General features: G+C 35.5%; 1 long non-coding RNA gene across 2 annotated transcripts in view; it reads right to left on the reverse strand.

The window, feature by feature from the left end:
* Window positions 1-19,207, reverse strand: part of LOC134550038 (uncharacterized) — an 80,923-nt gene that overhangs the window by 4,739 nt on the left and 56,977 nt on the right. For both annotated transcript variants that reach the window (XR_010080237.1, XR_010080236.1), the window contains one exon: window positions 2,230-2,327. This is a non-coding gene — a long non-coding RNA (uncharacterized LOC134550038). The remainder of the gene's footprint in view (window positions 1-2,229; window positions 2,328-19,207) is intronic.

The following is a 19,207-nucleotide window of genomic DNA, read 5'->3' on the forward strand; positions in this document are numbered from 1 at the left end:
TTCTATTCCTCACTAATGACAAAAACTGGAATATTGTTCTGAGGTGATGAGGCCTTCAGTAATCCATAACGCCTGGCTTTGACAAAGTAAAACATAGCTACATTCCAAGTGGAAAACAACACCTTCAGCCTAGTGGTTGTCCACACAGGCACTCCAAGAAATGAAATGTAAGCATTTAGATATCACAACATGGATCATTTTATGTAATGTATAATGTGCTGAATGGAATTCAAATAAATAAAATAAATAAACAAACAAACAAATAAATAAATAAATAAATAAGAAAAATACTTTCTCCTTAAAATTAATTTTCAATACTTTTGAGCTGAAAACCATCAGTATGGTAGAAAAACCTGTCAGCAGAACTGCTGTTGCCCAGCATTCAGATTTGCAAATTAGAAAGAATTGTAGAAATAAGAAGTTGTTCAGTGAAAGAAAACTCTCATCACCACCATCTGAATATCCCACTTGTATTCAAAGTTATCCCATTCCTATGTACTTCTGCCTGAAATATTATGGGGAATATTTATCATATGTTTTTCAAGCACCTACTGTAAAAAAATACAGATAGATAGATAGATAGATAGATAGATAGATAGATAGATAGATAGATAGATAGATATAGCCAACAACAGTGACTATATTTGAGAAGCTAAAACTTGCTACTTCCATGAAGTATTTCTCAGACCTATGACACTTGGTAAACTATGTACCCTTTTGGGTTGCTTGTCTCCATATCTAGAGACCGACTTGAATGCTGGAGTATCAGTAGAAGCTTAAATCATGTAGACTGAAAAACAGTTGGCTCTGCCAAAAATAACTCTACATGTATCAGTGGAGCTTCCAAGATGTGAAAGTAAATGAACATATCCACACAAATATTTATTTACTTTTATTTTAATACCAAGCTGGGTGTTCATGTACACTATATGTCCCTCCATATTATCTCTGAAACAAGGACACAATCCAGAATATTGCAAATTTAGGTATGTTATTGTTTGCACTAAACTAGTAAAAGAATTTTGAAATGCTTACTCATGCTTGATTAAAAATATAACTGGATCTGTCAATTTAGCAACATTTCTTTTCAGGAAGTAACAGTAAGGACACTAAAAAAAATCCCTGTGAATGTGAGAAGCCTTATCAATGTGGGGTACTGTTTTTCCTAAATTAATTTCAGAATTAAAGATATCCTCAGTAATTTTGTTGAGAATATCATTCTTTCAGGCATGACAGATTACTGATTATCCTACTTTCAACATGGTTAGTATCAATGGAGCACAGTATATTTTGATTAAAAATGAACCTATTTCATTTTAACTGAATCAATTAAACACAGTGAAATAGTCAGATTCCACCCTGTGCTCATCCTCTGCTGAGGAAAGCTTTTCTCCCTGAAAGCTTTTCACAGTAGCCAGGGTTATGGTACAGTGATTGAGTGACTTGACAAATATTATAGCCCTAGCGGAGTCCCATTTACATACAGGAGCAAGATCTATAAATTCCCAATTTTGTACTTTACCCATATGACCATGTTTCCCTTCACTTCAGAAAAGAGAATCAAAATGAAGAAGAATTCAGAAAAAAAAAAAAAAAAAAAGAAAAAAATCCAAACCATCTATCTTTACCAAACCATTTTTTAGCTACTCCTTTCCCTCACAACTGTACTAAGACAGCTACATATCTCTTCCAATGTGTTACTTTCAATACAAAAAGCAAGTGTTTCACAGGTGCTTTTCGATATGCGTGCATTTTGAATATTCTGCAGGTCATTCATTAGCAGATCAGATATATATCTAAACACAGGTTTAGTCTTTCAGGGAAGAGCAGTAGAGCCCAGTTTTTACAAATTTAAAAGTAATTTAGGAAATATTTTGCTAAAAATGCTCTCTACCTGTTTCCAGTTTTACTTCATGGAGTACAGTGAGAAACAAGACAGGCAGAAATGGTTATCTTTGTCACTTGAATCCTAACTTACTGGGAGGCTGTTTCTCTATTGCTTCTGAGCTCATATCATAAAAACTAAATAGGATATAGAAACAGTTTAGGACAATGAACTTTAAACTTTACTTTCCCCTCAGTATTCTAAAGTGGCACAGCTAAGTTGAAAAAGTTTTAAATAAGTCAGTGAAGCCTAAATCACACACAATGGGGAAAGCTGAGATGCGAGATGGAGATGAAATCTAAAAGCTAATTAAATTCAACAAGAGCCTCTCAAAGGCAACATACCAGCTTAGCCTCCCATGCTAACATTTCGTTTTGAAGGGTACAGTAAATGGAGGGCCTTTCATGGCTGCAGATTTCACAATATGATCCACCAGCTAAACCTGAGAGGGGAGAGAAAAAAAGATTAGATGCATGGATTACTGTACTGAATAGATGCCAAGGCCAAGATAAAAAGAATAGATAAGTTAGGGCTTCTGAGGAGCTAAATTTGAAGCCAACCGGCAAAACGGATTGAACTTTATTACCTCTAGTCACTGAGAAATTCCCTAGACAGTTGGATGTAATTTGAAAAGGTCAGAAAAAAAATTTCCTTCACAGTATTATTGCTCCATGCTTTAAGGGTGTACAATTGTGATATGCCAGCTCTAATCATTTTTATTGACTTGCTCTAGAGAGACAGACAGATGCACAGGGAGTCACGACAGACAGATAAGACATATCCTACCTTTGCTTCCAGTTTTAAAACATAGCACAGAATATTAGGTATGTTTTGATGTTAATAATTTCATTTTATCCTTTGCCATAATTGAGAAGAGTTTCCTTGTTTCTCTAAGACAGCACAGAAGAGAGGGAGAGAGGGAAACCCTGTGCATAACATCAGAAACTTGCTACAATTTTTCATATTTGATCTGAGCACTCATTGAATTTTATGTGAATCTGAAATACATAACTGAAATTCAGTCAGCATAATAGGATTTTCTTGACATTTTTAGGTATGCTCAGTTGATTTTTTTCACCTAAAGTGGAGCAGATCTTACTGAATAGATTACAGGAATGATTTTCAGCATACTGGCAGTACAAGCTTTATTACCAGTGTGGCTGTCTTGGGGGAAAAAAATATACAACACATCTCATGAAGAAATAGAAAACAAACCTGCCCCAATTAAAGTAATTCAATTCTTTGACTTAGCATTCACAGATGTTTGTAATCAAATATGAACATTTGCTAACATCACACTTACAGTCAATTTTTTGTCATACAATTAAAATCAAAAGAGATTTAAGAACACAAAAGAAGAATTATCCAACCCAACCCCTGGAAAATTTTAATTAACACTGGATTTTCTTTTGCTCAGAAGATATTTTTATTTTCATTCATAATACAAGGATATGTATTCCGTGTACCCTGACCCTGAATGCACAGCAGAGGCAATTAATAGCCATTAAAGTACAGCTCTGTGAGTTCCTCTACTGTATTATGTTTATGGACCCCTCCTGCAAGCTGACTAAACCTGTTTCCACTTCGATAAGAAAGCCATTTCCATATGATCACATTGCCTCCCTTCAAGCCCTGTATATCAGAGGGTCACATGAAATTGCAGCAGAAGAATTGCACATCTATCTATCTATCTATCTATCTATCTATCTATCTATCTATCTATCTATCTATCTATATTTCATTCCTCCAGAACTTTTTGCCTCTGAAAGGAAGTCAGAAACAAACTGTTTAGCTACAGCAAAGAACAAAAAGCATCAGGAATTGTTCTACTAATGGCAGCAGATACTTTCAATTGAAATGGACTTTCCATCAGAAAAGATGCAGAAAAGATTTAAATGTAGCACTCTCTTCTACAATTTAGGAAGCTCTTGAAAGTAGACAAGTGCATCTGTACACATGGAAAAAGGACTGGGGAGAAGTAATCACTAGATTTGCAACAATTGATTTAGACTCTACTCTTATTTTATTCTTTTAATCCAATTTCCACTGTATCTTCAGGATGATGCTGAAAAGGAAATAGGAATTTAGTTTTCTAAGATCACAGATGTGTAACTACAGAGGAACCCTCCAGCTTCTGTGGCAACATGACAATATTGTGATTTTCATTCCTATTTTTTTTCTCAACAAAAGGAGTGACAGAGGAATTAAGTTCTGTTGTCCTCCTGACCTATGCTCAAAGACAAAATCATGTACCCTATCAGTCTTTATGCCAAAAATTCCTTATTCATCATGAAAAAATATTTGTTCAAGACACAAACATTTAATGTTGTAACTCAATTTTCCAAAAATATTCTCCCATCAACATATTTTGATGCCATTTGCAGCACAGTACCATGATGCCACATCATTTCATGTTTACAAAATCCTCACTACCTTTGTTGCTATTCCTTTTTTTTTTCCCTTGTCTCCTCAATGGCAGGCACTCTAATTAAACTCTAATTCAATGAACTCTGATTCATTGTACCACGTATGGAAGGGGTAGGTTTTTAATATGTTCCAAATGACATCCTTCTCACTCTAAGACAAAAAATTTAACCTTCACATACAGGTAACAACAAGTCTCCACCTTTTTGTACTAATTTTTATGATACTGTTTGCCTCCCATATGATTATTAGCCATGCTGATGGTTAAATTTTGCAAAATTCAAAATAAGGCTAACTTGCCCTGTAACAATAGGTTTAGTTTACCACCAAAACAGTTTGCTCAGAAAGTTGAGACATTTTCAGTTACTTCTAATTAGGATTTCATTCTAAACAATATTCTCACAGTTTAACAACAAGTTGTTTGGTTAGGTGCAGGAATCACTCTTCTTTCCAGCCTTTAAGTCTAAAGTGCTGTGATCCATGTGGAACATCGGTTGGAGTAACAGGATCCCACCACTAGGATGTCTCACTTCCTGGTTTTTTTGTGTGTGAGCAAGAGACTGACACTTATATATATTCAATCTGAAATGAAGACCTTGTAATTCTGTGTCCTAAGAGAAAGGAATTGTAGGTGCCTTTCTCTTGTGAACACTAGTTTACTGAAACCCATCCAGCATAAGATTTTAGCCAATTGAAAAAACATGAATCCACACAATATTTTTTTTCTGTTGGAAGTACATAACCATGAGAGCTACAAGACAGGTATTCCCTGTACAGTCTTTCACTTGAATGAATCCTGTCCTTCATTTCTGATTCAAAGCCCCTCCTCCCCAAACAGCTGATAACAAAGGAAAATGCCATTTGTCTGTCCTGACCAACAGCCAGAATCCTCAAAGGGCTTGAAGGAGGATTTAATTCTCATACTCATTTTACCAAGATTATATGTCGCTAATGTATTCTTCAGTTTTGTTCTGACCAGCTGACATGCCTAAGCTGTATCCCTCTTCTTAAGAGGAAAAAATCCAATCAAACACAAAACCCCACAAAAACTAAAACAACAAAAAGCTGGCTTCAGAGCATGCCCCAGAAACAATCCGAGTTTTAGATGAGCTCCAGCATCCCTTCAACCTGTAGCAGGCCATGTTGCTCACATGTGTAGCTCACACAAAAGAATTTGGTAACTGTTTTACAGATGAGGAAGGAATGTTTGAGAGATGGACATAATTACTAAGATTGACTCCAGCAAGCAGTGTTAGGTGGTGGCTACCAGTTTTACTACTTCCAAATACTCCAACATGTCTTCTTTCTGAATGGACTAGCTACTGGAAAAGGCAGGTGAGCTTGTTTGTTTGTTTCTGTGCTTTTGGTTTTGCCTTTTTTTGTTATGCTCAATTTAAAAACTTTCTCAATGAAGATACAGGAAACATTTCCGCATCTTCCATCATACTGAGGCAGCTAAACCAGTTTTGCATCCTTCAGAACAGGTCCCAAATATTGATGGTCTTAAATGTCTTTTCCAACTTAATAACGCTGATTCTTTGTCAGTTAATCATTTAGTAAGCATTTGCTTTCTCTTAAAAGCTGCTCTGTGAGGTGTGTAATTTGAACCTGTCATTTTTTGCTATACAAAAGAAATACAGCACTTTCAAAAGAGGCTCCAATACACTTACTAGATGTAATGTTTATGTCTTAAATGGCAACTTAAAATAAATTAGACCTTCCTCAAGACATAGGAAAAAACCTTGCTTTTGGATTTACTATGCATAATAGTACATTTTGCCAAATTCTGTCATGTGAACACTGATTCAGCTCCCAGCTCTAATATCATTAGACTTAACATGCAACAAATTACGTTTGAGAACAATGAAATGCAATTAAAATACCATATGTACTGCACCAGAGTCAACATTTTATGTATGTTTAGTGCAAAGAAAGAGAAAATCCTTTTTTGTTATTAAAGTTATAATGAAGGGATCTCAAAAATATACATAGGTACAGGAGGAATTTATAACTGATTTTTCCTCTCAACGTTTGAGCTAGATTCAGTGTTGGTTGATCACTTGAATGAGAATCTAAACATTTGAATAAACAGTTGCTGTCACTTGAATTTTTCTGTACTTCTAAGAAGAAAAGTGAATATATATTTCCAATCAGCAGTTGTTTTTAAAGGATTCTGTGATACACAGGCCTTAATGATTTGGACATTGCACATTGAACTTTAGGCCTTTCACCATTTTTCTAGAGTAAATTTTAAATCAACTGTCAGAAAGCATCTTTATTCAGTGTATTGTTGAACCCTCTCCAAGTTGTACTCACTATAAATAATTATTTAATAAAACTGAATGTCAGTTTTTGTACATTTTTTCCTTAGTATTAGAACTGGTTTTGGAAGCCAGAATATATAGGTGAGTAAATTTTTTGGCTGTCCTACAAAAATGTAATGGAGATACAGTCAAGGTTCTTCTCATGCTGTGTGTCATATCATCAAGCAAATTAGAGTTTATATAATGCAATACAGAAACCACAGGTTTCTTTTCCAAATTTTATATTCCTGATAGATTAATGTCTTTTTTTATAGGCCTCAGATTTCACTCTGAGTGAAGTTGACTTTCTGTGAGTTCTACTCCAAAAATTCAGCTCTGAAATAATTTAAAACTAGTAGCTGTGGTAAGAAAAGCTCTTTTTAAGGGCAGACTTTCTTTAACATCTACCATTAATTTAGCTATTCAATAATTTCTTTAAAAGAGTTTTGGAGGACTGTTTTTGGCTTTCTGTCTTGACACAGCACTGACCCATCTCCAGCCACACTAAAGCTAGAAAGCAGTAATATGCACTTACTTTTTTGCTGAATTCCCTTTTTGTCAAGTGAAATCAACCTTTCAATTACATAATACATACATATAAAGATGTATACATCTATAAATACATAACATATTACAAATAAAGCCATTGGTGAATGCTCAGGACAAGAAGTCATTTTAGTTTGTACTGTACAAGCTAGAATGTATGCACCTGTTACCCTGAAGGGTATTCCACTGAGTTAAAAAATACAGTGTTTTGATTATTTTGTAGCTGTCCACTGCAGCCCTCTAACATCTCAGTGTTTGATCACTTACAGCATATTTGTCTTTGACAAACAAACACAAGAGGTCAAATGGCACCATTCATGTTTATGCCTCCCTTCTATGTCACACTGTTTGTAAGAATGTGGAGCTTTTTCCTTTACTTGTATCAAAATAGTACCTGAAATCCCCAGCTCCTTCCAGCACATACTACAAGCCAACAAATTCTGTACTTTCCTTCCTCAGGGGCCTTACAGCTGAAGTTGGAAACGAAAGAGAAACAAAGTGACTTGCCTAAAATCTTTCTTTTATCTTTCCTTCACACATGCATGGTCTTACAGGGTTGGTTCTTTCTAAAGAGATGAAAGAGACCTTATAGAGAAATACATGGTACAACTAAGGAATCAAAGTTCATACTATAATGAGGAAGTGGGGAAAGAGTTAATATTGTGCATAACACTTTAGAGCACACTGGCATTGTTGAAGGCAGACTCAAATTGTATAGGTACAAAAGGAAAAGGACAATCAAAGCAAAAATGTTTAAAAGTCAGTCTAACAAAAAAAAAAAAAAAAAAAAAAAAGGCTGGGTAAAATAACATCAAGGTTTGATTTTATGCATCTGAGAGCTCGTGTGCTTGGAAAGAAGTATCTTGTTCCACTGGGAATTTGGCCAAGTTTTCTTCCTTCTTTCCAAAAGTAAAATTTTCACTCTCATATCCCAAGAGAAAATTAACAAAAATAGTCTCTGATTTAAACATAGTCTAGTACTACTCTGGAGACTAATAAGCATACAGATAATTTTCATCTAAGAGAAAAAGGACTTTTTAGTCCGTTTGGAAAAAGACAATGGCAATTGTTGGAATATGCTCCAAATGCCCCAAAAATGGTCAAAGTGGAGTTGTCAAGAAAAAGAAGAGTGATAGTGAGAGTTTTGATAAATTTTCTGTGTGATCTATACAGCCATTTTGATGGGCTATGTATTTGCACATGCATACACATGAGTATGCCAATTATAGATAGAAACACACTTGCTATACTCTGCAACCACAACTTTCAGACAGGTCTTTTCACTGCTTTAAATGTATTTTTTTTTCCTGGTCTTGGAATTTTCCTTCTCAGAATCTATAGGCTTGGAAAAGCCATTTTTCAAAAATCATGTCTCTTATAGTAGATATTCACCTAAATCAAATACTCTGTGTTTATGACAACATAAAAATGCCACACACAGGTTGGTTCATAACTGCTGTGCAAGCATCAGTCAGTGCATACATACACACTCAGGAAAGAATCAAACTAAATTCAAATACTCATAATGTTTTTTGTACTTCTCAGTTTTCTACTTCTCAATTGAAACCTGAATTAGTTCATTATTAGATATTAGAACATAAGAAAACTTACTGTCTTATGTTGAGGCTTTATCCATTTCATGGAAGTTCTGTCTGAAACAGGAACTGGCCCAAAGTAGGAACCTCGTAAGTTCACACATTGCACACTCACAAAAACACACATACACAAGATCTACCAGAAGAAAGGGTTGCAGCATCATTCTCATCGATGATATGGAATGTAGATGAGGGAAGAAGCACAATGATACGTGAGGGACTATTGAGGAGAGGTAGTAAGAAAGTAAGAAAGTAAGGAAATATGTGGGGGTGAAAAGAAGACTAGGAATCTCTACTTAATGTCACTGACAAAGGAACTAATGAAGTTATCTAAGAAAGGAATTTGTTCACATAGCTTGAGTCTTTCTTTCTGAGCATATTTCTGCACAGACATGGACAACATAACAAGCAGAGTATCTCTAATGTGGCAGAAAAGGTGATACTGGCCTACTCTGCTTTTCCTTCTCTTACTATCCTGTGTAGTTTCAGATAGCTGAAAGTAATTTCAGATTAAAAGAAGATTGTTTCTAATTAGTTCTAATTAGATTGTTTCTAATTCTAATTGTAAAAAAAAATACAAGAGGAACAATTTAGTCTGTATCGAAGAATAGAGAAAAAATTTGGGAAATTTAATTAAAAGTAGGATTTAAAAAGACCAGTGGTGTGAAAAAGAAATTTTTAGTTATTAGCCTTGAATTGATGGACGTTTGCAGATAACATACAGTTATTACACTTGCCCTTTTGACATACATATCATGGTTTGAAATACAGACATGAAGTAAATTAATAAATGAGAAAATGAAGGTTGAAGCTGAGTCTGAGCATAAGAGACATAAGAACATCTAGCAGAGAAAAGCATATGGAGAAGATCACGTACAAAATGAGTTGTGATTCTTTGATAGCACGGAAATAGTTGATCAAGTAGGAGTTTCCAAGACTTTTTCAAATCCATACTGGCACAAGACACTTAGAAAAACAAAATATTCGCTATTGATAATAGCACTCCCAGATGTCTAGAGTAGCCCAGTAGAATAACACACTTTTATTTTGCCTTTGAAAGGCAAAATAACTGTTTTTCAGGTGCATAGAATTTCTCACACACTATTAGAAAGAAAAAACCAATTGCAGTATAATAAAGACCAAGCAAAACTTGTGGTCAGCCTAAAGTAGAAGAGAAATATTACCAGCAAGAAAAATCAAAATTACCCAAATTGTGTACCAAGTACAAGGAGAAAGGAACAAACATGAAAGACGATCAGGGTAAATGATGAGGTGAGATACAGTGATAGTACAGAAACAGAGTGAACGTAAAATAGCAACTGTACTATAAGAGAAAAGGAGCCTGGAGAAGGGGAACACAGATTCTGGAAGAGACTAGAGGATTTTACTTCTGGCAAGGTCCTGAAGGCATTTTTAAATAGGACCCTTTGTACCAATGGATACTTTGAGATAGAACATGAAAAAGAAATTATATTTAATATGTGTTTCCCTTTTTCAAGGGGAACGTTAATTGCTTAATGTTATACAATGAACTTTAAAAATAGAGAATATTTAATTATGCAATAGATTCAGACTAAATGTGACTTTAAAAAAGCTCAAGTGAGTAACTGAGGTGTAAGTTATTTTCTGTACGTGAACTGTAAAGTGTTCTAATAAACTTGTAACAAAAAGACTACTTCAGAATGCATTAGATCTCAAAAATTCAATGCTGAAAATTAGAATAAATAAGAAAAATTTCAAAAATTATCCATAAAAGCAGAAGATACTTTTTGGCTTGCACTCTATAAAAGATTCCCCAATGCAACAACAGCAGTCTCCTTGTTCTGAGAAATACCTTAACAAGTCAAAGAGGTAGCCCACAGAGCCAAAACTGACACATTAACGGCTTGGAAGACCAGAAACATTGCTCTGATTTTGGAACCAAAAAAAATCCCTGGAATCCACTGGAAATATCTGAACAGAGGGGATGAATATATATAGTCATTCAACTCATTCACAGAGCAGAAACCAAGACAGCACAGTGTCTCATCTTTCCTTCCAAGTCAACCTTGTATGACAAGAATTACGATAATCTTGACTGCAAAATAAAGGCCCAAAAGCACTTAAGGAGGAGATGAAGAGAGAATTTCTGCATTAGCAACAGGATGGTCTTTCTGTTGTAGAAAAAAAAAGTGAAAATCAGTATGAATGGTTAAGTAAGAAGCAAGGCAGATAAGTTCAAACCAAAGATACATATAAACAGTGCTAGTAACCATTTCCATTTTTAGATGAGCTTGTCCCTGACCAGAGATGTAATGTTGCTGCATGATGTGGGAATGTTAAACTTGTAAAGGTGGTGCTGAGTGAGGAGGAAGAATCTCCTTTTGTATTATTCCTCCTTGGTTCATGTCTGCTGTTCAGGTTAAGCACATTTCATAAGATCCAAGTCTCCTGGATACTTCAGATCTTTTTACGAGGGTGCTTATATCCGTGGCTTTCACACATGCTTTAAAATATTTCAGTTCCAATAGACCAAAAGTGATGTATTTTCCACAGAAATTCGATGATCCCTCACTTTTATTGATGCAGAAATTTTTGAGAAATAAAAGTTAGAAAGGCAATTAGTCATGACGCTATGATTTTTTCCCATATGATTTTTTGTGTCCTTCTTATTTGAGGGTTGACTGCAGAGCTCATAAGTATTTATTTATTGTTATTTGGTTAATTTTTGCCTAAACTAGCTAATTTTGGAACTAAAGAAAGACATAATCTTAAAAATGTTATTGTATCTTTTTACTAAGCAATTTTATACAAATTCTGTAGAATGCATAGTTCAGGCACAGCAGGTGTCAGAAAATACCAAACACACCTTTACATCGTTGACTGGAAACAAGAACCTGTTGCACGGTTAAATCAGCTTTTGCAGCTGTATCACATAGATGCCCTGAGTAACAGCTGACTTCTGCCACCAAGATTCTGGTGTGAACTTCTATTTTAAAGGCCAAAAGCAAATACTGCAGACTTCTTTTGCACTGGTTTTTCTCTCAAACAGTGGTTGAGTAAAGGTCAAAGTTTGGAGAGATTTTCTGCATCAAGTATTGTCTTTCTTTAAACATTTATGTGGAAGTTGCTGCTTTCTTTTCTGTGGAAAAAAAGGCATTGGTATGTTCTTTTAAGCTATGGGCTAACCCTTTTTTTTTTTTTTCATTTACATCAACTGCTTGAAAGATCTTGTCTATGAATCATTTATTCCAGAAATTTGCTGGACTCAAATTTTCATGATTTTTTCAAACTCCATCTTAAAACTAATTTTTGGATTTGTGTGTCTCCCTCTCCCTTTCTGTGTTCCAGAAGTTGATGCTTCTCTCTCTCTTTCTCTGTTCCAGAAGTTGATGCTTCTCTCTCTCTTTCTCTTTCAGCTACTCCTTGCATAACGAAGTCAAGCTCTATTGAGGGTGGTGAAGCACTTGACATTAAATGGTCCAGTATAACATTTTATGACTCAGAGCTCCTGATAAATGTGATTTATCAGGGATAAAAGCTTTTTCCTAGGTCAGATGTCTGGACTGAAGAGACAGTTCATTATAGAGGATCACTCATATTTAGCAATGTAATAGGAATGAAGCAATTTTTTTATCATATTGGTCCAAATCTGACTTGTACCACTACTGTTCTCCTCTTCAGCCAGAGTTAATTGTCAGCTGAACAATGAAGGTACCTGGAACTAATTTATTTGGGAATATGTTCCATGTGTAAAGCCTTCACTAATGGAGTACAAGAGGCCATGACTAAAGGATTCAGGTATAATGTTTAAGACCTTAGATAATTACTTGCAGAAAATATCATCAACTCTATGTGTCAACTTACACAAAAACAGAACTGTTGAACCTTTTAAAAAGGAGTATTGTGTTCACAAAGCTAAAGTAACCAGGACCATTTCTATTTACCATAACGGTGGAATAACAGAGTCAAAGGGTTCTCTCTCTCATTGCAACACACAGAAGAGATTCCAACCGAGATCAAAAGATCTGAAACTTTTTATAACTGTAACTGTAGCTACCTACGTTGAACCAGGAACATTACAAGTATCTTGAGAACATTTCTGAAAGAACTGTCCAAATAAGAAAATTACAAGTCTAATTATTATTTTGGTACTAATAGGTACGGTACTTACAACCCTTGCTTTTCATTTTGTCAAGGCATTGTGTGTAAAGCTTCTGATGGAATTACTCAATTTCACATGGGAGCTGACCCCTGAATATTTAAGCTCTGAAGCAAAAGAATAAATGGATTGAAAACTGGACATATGCCTTATGGTGGGTGATCTATATTAAGAACACTTATGCTCTAGATATTCTTTTGTACTACTTTAAGGCTTATTTACAGCTTTGCATCCAACTAAAAGGAGGGATTAAGTGCAGTAATGGAATACCTTAATCTGTGCTGCTCTAAATAAAATTCAGAAAATAAGTTGTATTTGTATTTTCCTGCACAGATTAATGCAGTTAAAAGCCTTTCCATGACAATCTGAAACATGTAGCCCAATTGCCCTATTATATAAAAAACTGGAACTTTTTTTTTAATTCTTGCAAAAGAGGAAATTTCTGTTGTTGCAAAAATTCTTTAATGAGATCTGTTTAATCTTTCTGTTGTTTGGTTTTATTCCATTTACTATCTAGCCTTATTAAATTTGCAAAATAGCTTGTTTATCTTCATTCTGAGAAAGTAGACGCCTACAATTTGCAAATATGTCAGTCAAAAATAGACCAGTTAAATGTTCCTGGCTGGCACATTGTCAAGGCATACAATGAGGGAGCCTCCCTCCTCTCTCTCACACACACACTCACACACATCTTTTCTCTCTCACATACACACACTCAAAAATGCATCCACTAGAGTAAAATATTCACTTTAATACTGGAAGTGATGGAGAAGAACCCCGGTCAACATCCCATCTGTTCCCTTGAATTAAATGTAGAATTCATATGTAATATAGACATTTCTGTCTGAATATCATAAAACCCTGACACATTCAGGCTTTCATTAAAAAGCTCTGAGATGTGACTTGAATAATAATCTGTCTTAGCTAATTAGTATTTTCAGTTTAGCATATTCACTTTCAAACGTATTGGTGTTTGCACATGGTAATTTAGGTAAACAGAGCCCATCCACAGCTGCATCAATTAACACTGTTAATCAAAACTGAATTCAGGTAATTAGGCACATTTATGCAAAAAATGTGTAATTTGTGGGGAAAGCTGGATTCTTCAGTAATATTTCAATAAGTAGGAGTCCTTTTTTGCAAATAAGGCAAGAATATAATGATAAATCAGCTCTAACATATACATGATACATAGCCAGTCACAAATATTTAAATTAAATCTCACTAATTGGTCTGTATTTTCACAAACTTGACAATACTTTTTTCATATAAATGTTTTCCTCAGTGTTTCTAAATGAAAGAGTGAATTCGTTTCTGATGGAAATTTTAGTGATTTTAAAAGTTAAGGTTTTCTCAAGCAGTTTTTGAACTGTTGAACACAATGGTCCAACTTGTTCTCATTTTCAGACAGAAAAATTTTAATAAGAAAGCCCTCCACTAAAATAAAAATGTAATTTCTTCAAAGGAGGCACATTTCGGTTTCCTTTAAACAAAAGCTAGAAATTTCTACCACCGTCCATTTCAAGAATGTAAAGTAAATACCTCAAAAATATCCTGCCTTGACCTACAAAGTTTGACATTCCTTCCTTCCCTTTCTCTCACTTAATCCAAAATTTGAATCCCTCCAAAAACTATAAAAAAACCCACCCAAACCCAAACATTTAGGCAGTATAAGAAACTGCACATTCATAAGAGAATTTCAATTTCTATTCAAATGGAATGAAGGAATGTTCATTGAAACATTATACTCCAAGAGTTTTCATATGCAACTATTCAAGTTATTGAAATTCAATTCTCTGTTATGCACACTTTCAGAAAGCTACACAGGTATGATGAACAAGGAATGCAATTATCAACTTGCAGCTAATTTTCCGTGATGAAATACCTAGGCAATTGCTGATTTTTAACAGAAGCCTAAAATTAATCTACAATTTTTGTATCTTCTCCCTGATTTGAGGGAAAAACTCTAGGCGAAAATATGCAATACATTTTGTGCAGATTTGCAACATGGAATATATAGCTTTTGCTAAAAACATCCTTGTGAATAAAAAGAATTCTTTACAGCTTTAAGGTCAAAGCCTATGTAGCTATTGAAATTGCAGTGTGTTTTAAAATCATATGTAATGCAGTCCACATGTCACTTATGTCACTCAGAAACTTTTCTCTATATAAAAAATTGCAGTTTGTTCCATTATTAAAATATTTTTTAAATGCTGCAGTTAAAATGGCCTTAAACCTCCAATTTTCATTTAGCTATTGGCTGAGTAATATATTGAAAGAATATTAAAATGAGAGGGAGGAAGAAAAATACAGTCTTTGGCAGGAGTAAAATTTTGAGGTATTTTCTTTTCAAATAATCATAATGACTACTCCTAATGTTAGAAATGTAAACAAGATAATTTCTAAACAATTAGAAACCGAGACCAACATAAAAGTATGGGAGCAATAGTGGGGGCAAACAGGGTTTTACCTGCATCTTTTTTTTTCTGGGTTTTTTTTTCCAAGAGAGAAACAGTCATCTATATGAGATATCACATGCTAAGCACTCCACCGACCTCTCACGTGACTTGTTAACATTGACATACAGTGAAGATCATCCAAACAATCTTATGTGACCTGTCTCTGAAAGAACCTGCTTGATAAATGCTTTTTCAAAAGAGCAAAGCAAAAGGTGCAATGACTAACAGTGTTTATTTGAGATGTTACAGTCAGTAGGAAGTGAGGACAGTGACAACTTCCTTGCCTTCTCCCTCCCCCACCAGCCACATTGTTAGCACTTTTTTTGCCTAAAGTAGTCAGATACAGTATTCCAACAAAATTCCCGGAAAAACTTTACTACAAGGCCCTGTCTTTTCAGCCTGACTGTCTCACTAAATGTAAGCAGACACAGTTAGGAGAATATCTTCACTGAACACATATATATTTAGTGTATGTTATTACTTCATCGTGAATTTTCCTGATGCACCACCCATTTGAAATTTTTGTATCATGCTAGAGTATCATTATTTCATGTGATTTGGAGGGGGGTTTTCTGCAGAGATTTAATAAATGTATGGTAGTATTAGCTGATAACAGACAAGGAAATAATGCCTATCTCAAAAGAGAAAATGTTATATTGAAAGCTGGCTGGTAAATAGGTATTTCTGACACAGGTAGCTCCATTTTTTTCTCTTCTGCATTACTCTACTGTAAAATATGGAAAATAATTGAGAGACATTTCTACTAAAAAAAACAATTAAAATTTGGATTTTACATTCCTATTACTGGTCATTAAAATACTATGTATATGTATGACTACAAAGAATCAGTAAACACAGTTTTCCTCAATTTAAAGAAAAGTTTCATCCTATGACAAGCACTCAAGAACATCCCAGAATTAGAAACAATACAATAAATATTTAAAGTTATTTATTTTCTCCACAGAGCATGCAACTCATTATTCATAACATAAAAACTGTTGAAATGCTTCATGTTCCAGGTATTCATATGGTTAATTCAAAAACATGCAAAATTTTTTAGTCTGAGAAAAGCAAAACCAAGACCCAAAAGCCAACAGTTAGTACTCTACACTTTACATGAGGAAAAAAAGCTCAATAATTTGCAAATGTTGAAGGAAGCGCTAGTTCCATAATTAAAAATCAGGCAGAGATCCTTTTGGCAAATGGATCTCTTTGTTAAACATCCCACTAATCCAAGCCTGAAGGTATAATTCAGTACCCTGGAGGATCCCCTCTATACTTTTGCCAGCTGTTCCATTTAGGTCACTTCACCACAAGTTTAGCTTTTATCTATTCCTCACTTTCTTCACTGGGTCCCAGAAGCAGCAACCCATCTCTCTGAAGGCTGTTTAAAGTGTAAATGAAAAGACGAGACAGAAGTGAGCTGCTACCTCAGGGTCCTTAATTTCTGAACTGCAATTCCTTGGACTTCCCTACCTTGACAGATGCAATATGAAATCTTCCTTGATGAAAAGTGAGGAGATAAACTGAATATGGAATGCAGATGGCACATTCATTATCATTTTAATGCCTTACAGCTGCATTAAAGAATAGGAAATTTTACTAGGCAGAAAGTCCACTCAAGACCAAACAGTTATAGCAGCCCTTCTCCCCTTCAGCCCAATTCCCAGCACTACTGCTGTTGGCATACAAGCAGAAGCCTTCAAAGAGCTATTTTATCTCTTTTCAAGTGGTCAGGGAGAGGTGGATTCAAGGAAAGGAAACAAAAAAAAGGAAAAAGAAAAAAAAAAAAAAAGGAAAAAAAATCTGTCATAGTCTGATCCAGTACAGTGTATGCCAAAGACCATGAAGAGTCCTGGGTGCAGACCTGACTCTCTGACTCTCTTGCCTCCGTCTTCTGGACTGGCAGGAGAAGGAAGGAGATAGTAATCCTTGAAGGACTTATTCATGCAAGTTAAACCAATCTCAATTAATGGAACTACTTCTAAATTACCATTATTTTGGTGCTTTTAACAAAAACATAATTTCGAACAAAAGCAATAAAAATATGTGAACTGGATCCATTTATAATGGCTGTAGCCAGTGTAAATTTAAGCCCTCAGAGAGTCATTATAGTCCTCCAGAATGACTTTTAGACAGTATGCCGCTTTATAGCAACACCCTGAGTTCTTACTTTGTGAAAGTTAAATGTAATTCATTATAAAACAAATCACTGCCCTGACATTCATTTGGCTGCTAAATAAAAAAAGTCAAGCAGATACTCTGGGAGGAATTCCTAAGTGTTCAACTTTTAATGAAAGATTTATTAAAAAACGCAGCAAGCATATTACTGAGGTCTTTCCAATTTAATATTAAGTAATAAACTTTGCACACACAGATACAAGCTGTAATGTGAAGCAGAATTATAAGATCTATTGGAAAATAACTTTCTAGATTTTTCAAATGCTGTTCAGTAGCATAGCCACAGCAACTCTGACAACCATCTGCAAGACTTTACACATGCAAGTAATCCCACAGGCTTTAGACAACTACTAAGACCACGTCCTGATCCTACCCATCCAGCATGACGCACTGGCTACAGCCTGAGAAGTCACTTGTTCGCCGTTGTAGGAAGGATGGGAATCACAGCCCTGAAGCAGCGCGGCAATTCACACACCTGCACTCAGCCAGCGCTGGAGGAAGCACTCCGTCAGTCAAAAGGTACAGCTCTGCAAGCTCGTGCATCCGACTTTTACGGATCAGGGAGAAGCAAAGCAACTCAAAGAACAACATAGATGCAAACTAATTTCCAATTCTGCGGTGGCTGGCACAGGTGAGCAACCCCTCTCCGACGAGGCGCCCTGTGAGGCTGGGCAGGGAGCCTCACCTGTGCGCGCTGCCCCGCACGCCCCGCTGGTCTCCGCCAGCGGACAAAGCGCACCCGCAGCGGTTCGCGCCGCTCACCTCGCCGGCATTCCCGCCCGTGAGGGTTCGCTGCAGGCAGCTGCTCCCAGCCCAGCTCTCCGGGGCACGGCTGCTCCGGCGGGAGCCAGCACAGCAGAGGCGCGGCGCCACCGGCCAGTTCCACCGCAGCCCAGCCGCGCTGTCTGCGAGCACATCTCGCTGAGTGCGAAACGAAAATTAAAACGCTTTTCTCTCTTACACTTAGAGCAGTATGCTGTATCATTCATGTTTGCATTTAAATTGGACAGAATAATTTACTACTGGCTTTTCATTTCAGAAGGGTTAATCACCTCAGCAAAGGTCAATCAAACTTTAATCTCCAATAAAATTGCAGTAGCTTCAGTCACCTGCAGGACATTTATTATTTTCTTATTTCCATGCAAAAAGATGCATCACTAATCTTTTAATTATTTACATTAGCACATTTGCTATTAACATTTTACTAAAATTATTAATTCCTCCAAAACTATTACAAGAGCTCATTTCTACACATCTCAGAAGATAATCCTGTTAAAAACCAGCCACATCTACTGTGACATTGATTTAGTTGTCTGCTCTAATCCTCACAACCATTTGATACTCCAGCCGAGTTCTAACAATGCACGAAGTCTCAATTACAGAAAATATTACAGGCTTTAGTTTAGAACAACAATATACTGTTTTAGTAACTTAATCTTCCCTATTGTCTGCAATCACAATACTAATGTATTTTGTCATTGCTCACAATGTTTTCTATTCAAAGCAAAATATAGATTTTTAATTTTGCTTAGCAGCTCTTGAAAAGCAATAGATTTGCAAGAATAAGTTAAAACCTAAAATCCATTACCGAGAATTGGAATAATAATGATGATAGGAATATGTTTCTGGCCTGAAGAGAAGTATTTTCTCACAAAACAGAAGTATCTTTTGGG

Source organism: Prinia subflava, chromosome 4, assembly GCF_021018805.1.
Source record: "Prinia subflava isolate CZ2003 ecotype Zambia chromosome 4, Cam_Psub_1.2, whole genome shotgun sequence".
In the NCBI taxonomy this organism is placed as follows: domain Eukaryota; kingdom Metazoa; phylum Chordata; class Aves; order Passeriformes; family Cisticolidae; genus Prinia; species Prinia subflava.